General features: G+C 33.5%; 1 pseudogene; it reads left to right on the top strand.

The window, feature by feature from the left end:
- The first annotated feature begins 740 nt into the window (after positions 1 to 740).
- Positions 741 to 874, top strand: LOC145274741 (U2 spliceosomal RNA; annotated as a pseudogene).
- The last annotated feature ends 7,117 nt before the right edge of the window (positions 875 to 7,991 follow it).

The following is a 7,991-nucleotide window of genomic DNA, read 5'->3' as shown; positions in this document are numbered from 1 at the left end:
ATTATGCTAGATATATTTCCATATGTCTGAATACCCTATATACAAATTTTCAAATCTGTAGATAAAAAATGTATTGAATATATAGGTTGAGAATTGTTGTCTCTCTCTCTCTCTCTCTCTCTCTCTCTCTCTCTCTCTCTCTGGCTACCTCACACACACACACATTTTCACTTTTATAGATATAATAGATAGATTATGCTAGATATATTTCCATATGTCTGAATACCCTATATACAAACTTTCAAATCTGTAGATAAAAAATTTGTTGAGTATATAGGTTGAGAATTGTTCTCTCTCTCTCACACGAAACTGTGCGCTCGGCTTCTTCCCCCCCTTCCCACCCCAAATGCTTGGGAAACTGTGCACTGTTTTTGTTGGTTTTCAAGCTGCCTCTTCCCCCCCCACACACACACACAGTCTAACAGTAGTAGGAGGTCAAGAGAAAGAGGGTGAGAGAGAGAGAAGAGTAAGTTGGTGAGAGAGAGAGAAAAGAGAAAGAGGGTGTTGGTTTTATATTTTTATTATCGTCTAATATTTTTAAAGCTGAATTTCTAATAAAATGTGCATCTATAGGAGATAATGCCTGGGAATGTGTTCCCCCCCCCACAGTTTAACAGTGGTGTGACGTCAAGAGAAAGAGGGTGAGAGAGAGGGAAGAGTAAGTGGGTGAGAGAGAGAAAGAGAGAGAAAAAAAAGAAAGACGGTGTTGGTTTTGTGAAAAAAGTTGTTATTTACAATTGTTCGCATTCTTGGCCTTTTGGTCAAGATCAAAGTGTAGTATCTGTTCTTCAGATGCTGCACTTCTATTTCTTGTTCTCTTTCGGTGGAGGAGAAATCCTCCACGACTGAGACAATTTTTATTTTTGTACCTTTTCTCCACGTTAAAAAAACGACCCTGGTGTCTAACTGTCCCGTGGGGAGGCATAATAAATAGGTACAATTGTTCGCCATTAGTGGATGTTGACGTCACGTCACGTGACATGACTAAGCGTTTTTTTTTTTTAGTATGAATAACATTTTTTGTTTTAATTATAAAGTCTACACTTAATTTTATAGAAAATGCTGTATATATAATAGAAAAAAAAAATTACTGGTTTTGTTGGATTCAAGTGGATCCCCCCCCTCCAGTTTAAGAGATAGCAGGTCACGTGGTAATATACAAAATGGCTAGCGTAAATATAAAGATCGGTTTTTTTATCGACGAATATTTTGAAAGCTGAATTTTTTTTTATTCCTGTACATTTTTTCCTGATATTTTTCGTTAAAACTCTTGTATAAATACTATTTTTAACCAGTTAAATACGTTGGAGACATTGTCATGGAGTTTAATAATCTCTAGAACAAAGCAGAAGAGAAATTACAAAAGTATCGGTAAAACAAAGTGTTTGTTTACATTTGTTCGCCATTACTGGATGTTGACGTCACGTCACGTGACATGACTAAGCGTTTTTGGATTATGTAATATTAACATTAAAATAACATTAAAATGACAGGTTTTTTGGGGGGCCCCCCAAGGAGAGAAATGATCAGTTCACCCCCTTTTAATGGTCCGTTTGGTGTGGAATTTCGATATTTGTCATGCGGGTGATCAAGGTTCAATATGATACATAATTTGTCAACTTTGGTTGTGTCTGTCAAAAGTTTGAGCTGACGTCACGTCACGTGACACGTATTGAATAACGTTAAAATGACAGGTTTTTTGGGGGGCCCCCCTAGGAGAAAAACGATCAGTTGACCCCTTTCTACTGGTCCGTTTGACGTGAAATTTCGATATTTGTCATCCGGGTGATCAAGGTGCAATATGATACCAAATTTGTCAACTCTGGTTCCGTCTTTCAAAAGTTTTAGCGTTACAAACAAACATACATACATACATACATACATACATACATACACACCGATTTTTGCCTTTTATATATATAGATGATGCCAAAGGGCAACCGGTGGTATTTATACAATCCCTTATGCGTATTGATGCATAGTATTTTTGAGCAATTCTCCTCGACAGGTATTTGTAAATACGCGTCGCTCAAGTCTATCTTGGAGAAGACATTACCACCATTCAACTTTGTGAATATTTTATCTGGGCTTGATAGAGGGTAATGGTAATCTTGTAATATGCAGTTTAGACCTGTCGAAAAGTCTGCGCACACTCTGATTTCATCATTCTTTTTCTTTACATATACTGTGTGGGCTGCCCAGTCGCTATGTTCTATTTGTGATAGTATTGCTGTCTGTTCCAATCTGTCTAATTCTTTATTAATCTTTTCCAACCCAGCGAACGGAACGTTTCGCTTTTTTCTAAAAATTGGGCTGGTGTTTTCTTTAAGTTCAAACGAGGCCTTACATTTATTGCAACGACCTAATTTAGTCATAAATACATCAGGGAATATTTTTTTAAGTCCTCTTTTATATTTTCTGTTGTTGGAGTAGTACATTCTATTTTTTACATAATGTATTAATTGGCTTATCCCAGAGTCCAAATTTCTCAATTAAATCTATTCCAAACAGGTTTTCGCTATTTTTCAATACGAACAGTTTTAATTTTTTCGTAATCTCTTTTAATTTTATCGGAAGGATATCTTCTCCTTCAAATTTTATCTCACCACTAGTTACCGTCTGAGCTGATTTACTTGTTTTCATCATAGTTGTTTTACCCAACTTTTTCCATGTAATCAAATTTATTATAGAAATATGGGATCCTGAATCCCGTTGTAATTTTATTGGCGTTTTAAATATTTCCGCTTTTATGTATTTTCGCCGATTTTTGTCTAATTTTTCATTTGATTTAGTTTGCTGTACTCTCTTTCTGGTGAAAATCGTTATATCTGCAACAATCGCTTTTGTGTCCAACTTTCTTGCAAATATAGCATGTTTTCTTCTTATAAGGGCAATCCGATTCCCAATGTCTTTCTGCGCATCTCTTACAGTTATATCTAGGAAGAGACTTGTTATATTCTTTACTATAATTATAATTATTATATTTGGAACATCTCGTTCCGTTTTGACTGCTTTTATTTGTATAGTTCTTGGTGTGTGTGTTTGGTTTTCTAACCTTTCTTACATATGTCACTCCGAATTCTTCTATCTTTTTGGAATCCATTTTTAGTGTAATGGCCCTTTCACAATCCTCTGCTAATTTATGAAGTGTTAAATCTTGCTCTGATTCCAGCTTAGACAACACTTGTCTGCGTATTTCTGCATTTTTCGTGGAGACTAACCCTTGTGCGAAGATTAGGCATTTGAAATCTTCTACTGTTAGTTCCGCTAGCTTAAACTTATCACAGTGTTTATTGACAACTGATGCGTATGTCAAATAATCTTGGTTGTCCATCTTCCTTAGATTCATACACAAACATCTCTTATGAAAAAGAGATATATTCGGATTAAATAATTATTTTAGTAATTTTACAGCTTCCATGAAATCTAGTCCGTAGTTTTTTTTAGGTAGTATATAATCTACGAACTTGCTGTGTTCTCTTACACCCAACTTCCTGAGTAAAAGGCTCACTTTGTGCCTATTTGTCCAAATTTTGCAGCCCAGTTGAAAGACATCCTCGTATCTTGTATAGTATTCTTCAAAAGTTTTTCTTCCTCCGGCACATAATTAAATGTGTCCATGCTATTAAATATAGTTGTATGCGAGAAATTAGTACTGTCGACATTTTCTCGATTAGTCTTTAATAGTTGCAGTCTTTTAGCAAAACGTTCATTTTGCCTTTCTTCATATTCAAATTGTAATTTCTTCTGCCTTTCTTCTTGTTCAAGTTGTAATTTCTTCTGCCTTTCTTCTGGTTCAAATTGTAAGTTCATCTGCCTTTCTTCTTGTTCCATTTGCCATTTCCATAATTACTTCTCTCTGTGTGCATCTAGCTCGGATTGCGCTTTTGTTGCGTCTGCAAAAATTGCATTAATGTTTTAGATAAATCTTCCATTGTTTTTTGTATCCTTCAGTAGCAGTAATGCAGTTCCGAAGAAAAACTGTACAATTTCACATGCAACACAATACCTGTACATATAAAATGGCTTGTGTTACAAAAAAATTGTTCATAGTTCCTGTTCTTATAGTAATATCGCTGCTCGAATAATATTTTCTCACTTCGCTAGCGAGTCAAACTCATCCAACCAAAACATAAGAACTGATGCTTTTGCTGAAACCACAAAATACGATTTACTGTTCCGTTTTAGGCATTTCCTAATAAATAACCGCCGAACTTAAGTACAACTCTTTCCATAGAATTTTTTTTTTTTCAACTCGAGTCACAATTGAAAAAAATAAAATGTATGGACTACATTTAATTTTTTTTTGCGTGACGTTTCACATCCGTTATCCAGTGACAACTTTAGTGTAAAAAAAATCATTCCTTACTTACTTAAATGAATTTTTATATAAACTACACATGCCATACTCGAAGCACAAAATAACGGAAAACATTAAAATATGTTTATAAATATTCTTTACGTTAACGGAACTCTCTTAAATTGTAAACACAGAATGCTCAGATAACCCTTCTTCAAATTGAAAACGGGGCTCTCCCTTTAAAAGTCGCTGCCATTTTGATATTTTTTAAACCGGTTCGTGAATAATAAAAAAAAAAACATTTTACAAACTACGTAAAAATACAAACCAATGAGCTTTTTTTCCATGAAAGTAACTTATATCGACTATTGTAACATTTATTTCTTGTGTATTTATATTATTATATATATAATATTTTCTCTTTGTAAGGAAAAATCATTTTGTTGGTCACTCTTGGCTAGGAATGGAAATAAATTGATATAAAAAATAAATTTTCGCGAAAATTATCTTTACTTTCATCATATTTTTCTTAGGATAACATTTTTGAGTGTTAAAACCTATCTCTTTACAACCCCCCTCCTTTTCATAACCTATCATACTTTCATAACTCACAGTCCATTTTCTCTAGGCTGTTTTTGACCCCAGTCAACGACGGATATGTCTTCTAGTATATATATATATATATATATATATATATATATATATATATATATATATTAGATCTCAAACTGTATTTTGATTAATATACATAATACAGAACACAAAGCTACACTTACTACATACATAAAAATATTTAAATATTATATCAAAACGAAAGGCATTAAAATTGTAGAGTAAATGAAAGAGTATAAAAATATTATTAATAAAAATAAACCCTCAAAAAATTAATTAATCATTTACTACAAATAATTTTAAATCTCTAACCTAATTATAACTATAACTTCTTCCCTCGACTGTCTTACAAAATAAGATAAATTGTGTGTATAATTTCAAATGTCAATAAAGGATAAACACACACACACACACACACACACACACACACACATATATATATATATATATATATATATATATATATTTGACTACATGATTCGCCCCGCCACCAGTGCTACAATTAGCCCAATTTGAAAAGATTTTAGTTGATACCACGTTTATACTCGAACAAAACAATAATAAACGAAACATCCTAAATTATACTAAGCCAATAAAATAAATATACACTGCTTATCCAAAATTAAGGACCACTTAAAAATCTTTGAAACGAAACCTTTTTAAGGATAGATTTTAACTCTTCCAACTTAAGATTACTAATACTACAATCAAAAGGTTATGGAAACAAAAATGTACATTCCGAAAATTTGATTTAAAAATTTGTATTTTTATTAAATAAGCCTTTTACACATGATCAAAATTATATGGCCATGCCTATAGATTGTTATATTTATGGTTATTCTAATGTCTTTAGTTCAGTTAGAGATTAGCAATCACTGTGTAAAGGTGTTACCATGCCTAAAACAAGAAAACTAACCGAAGTTAAGCGCTCTCGATTTCTAAGATTTCATAAGCAAGGTTTGTCACAGCGAGTGATAGCAGCTAAGGTAAATTGCAGTAAAAATGTTATTAGCAACTTTATAAAGAGCACTGAGAATTATGGAAAAGCAAAATCCTTTAGTAGCCCCCCCCCCCAGAAAAAAAAATTTCTCCTGCATTGAGTAGGAGAATCAGACGGATTGTTAGGAATTACAGAGGACTTTCTCCTAGTCGAATTTCGGCGGTAACAGATTCTGATTGCAGTCCAATAACCATCAGACAACACAACAAAAAGGCATGGTAAATAAAAGCGTAAACAAATTCCTTAATTTATTGAGATTGTCGGACTGACTTCCTAATCTTGGTTTTTATAGTCACAACGTTCCGACCGTTTTGCCCTCCGGTCGTCATCAGGTGTTTTGTATCGATTCAAAATCGTAAGGTGAGCTACGTTTTTTATGACTGGTTTTCATATAAACTACGTTGCGTTAGCGACTAGTGTTGCTAATAATTAACTGCTGTCGCGAAAATAGATGTAACAAGTAGAACAGGCCGAATGAAAAAATAAAAGGGATATAACTGGGGGAATGTTGTTAGGGAAAGCGAGTTATTGCATATGTATGGTACTATCGCTTCCCCGGGGAGAGTTACTTGGTTGAGAAACGTTCTGGGAACGCAACCAGCTCCCCAGGGGGAATAAACAATACCCACACATAAGCACATGGAAACATCAACAAAAACGAGTCGAGATGTCGGTGACTATTATATTTGGTTATGCCGTGGACTATTTCGTATAAAGGCAACATTTATAACACAATCAGCCAATCACTAGCGTGTGACTGGCTTCACGTGTTACACTAAATGTCTTAGAAACCGCCCCATGAAGATGTAAAGATGGGCCAGTCATTAGGGTCTGTGTATTGAGAAGAAAAGCATACCTGAGATGTTGGGTGTGGGTATGTAGCTTCCCCATTTTCTCAAGATGATCTCCTCACCCTGGTGGCATTCTGATTGGATACTTCCTTCATCCTCCAGACCTCTTCCTTGTTAAATGGATACATTTATGGTAAGCACAAGAAAACACACAACACGACATACTCGCCACATATGAAATATAATTAACTATTTTATTGTACATTAGGTATACAATATATAATACAAAAACAATTTACACTTGATAGTCTTAAAAATTAAACTACCTAACCTACCTAATGATTAGAGGAGGGGCTATCCCTCTCGTTTACGGAGAGACAGAAATATGCGTGCTTACCCCATGTTGTTCGCACGAAATAGAGGCCGATCAAGGAAAGGGAGTTCTGGGGTTGCATTTCTGTGTATCTCTACGCTTATGGCCAAATCACCACTCGGACATGCTGAAGAGTGTATAAACAACCGTGGCACTGAGATATAGTGTCACATATGTGTATGTTAGGTTTATGCGGGGGAAAATATGATTGAAATTAAGCAAAAATTGGAAGCCTGGAAAAATCATGAACTACAATAGAACAATCAAAGCATGAAAATAATATAGTTAGCTTAATCATGGAAAAGTAAAGGACTAGTTGTAAACTGGAAAATTAAAGGGCATAATATTCTAGTAAAAAATATTATACATTTATAACTTAAAGTATTGTAGTATTTTTTTAAAATTCAATTTAACATTACATAATCAGTTCTTAATGCCTAAATATTTAAAATTATAAATTTAATATATTTTTACGAAAATATCTTGTCCTTTCATTTCCAATTTATACAACTAGTATTTTACTTTTCATGCTTGAATTTTCCTTATATATATATATATATATATATATATATATATATATATATATATATATACAGAATAACAAAAACCTATATTCCAAATGTCATGAGGTTTACCATCTGACAATTTATTCCTGTAAGTCAGTCGACACTTACAAGTCTATCTGTTTCGTAGCACAAAATCAATCAATTGATTGTGATATCCAGCAGTGAATTTATTTAGACTTTAACTAATCAGAAGAAATAGCAAAAATCAATTCACCAAAAGGAAATAAAAATGCGTTTTGACATAATTTAAAATTCCAAAAATCGGAACAGAAGCTGAAAATACCTTATAGTTTTCTTTCATTACGCCATTTGGAATTGTTGTTATTGCTTCTGATGAGTAAGGGCATAA

Source organism: Euprymna scolopes, chromosome 4, assembly GCF_053919585.1.
Source record: "Euprymna scolopes isolate OS-2025 chromosome 4, ASM5391958v1, whole genome shotgun sequence".
NCBI classification, from domain to species: Eukaryota; Metazoa; Mollusca; class Cephalopoda; order Sepiida; family Sepiolidae; genus Euprymna; species Euprymna scolopes.
This window is presented reverse-complemented; position numbering and strand designations above follow the sequence as displayed.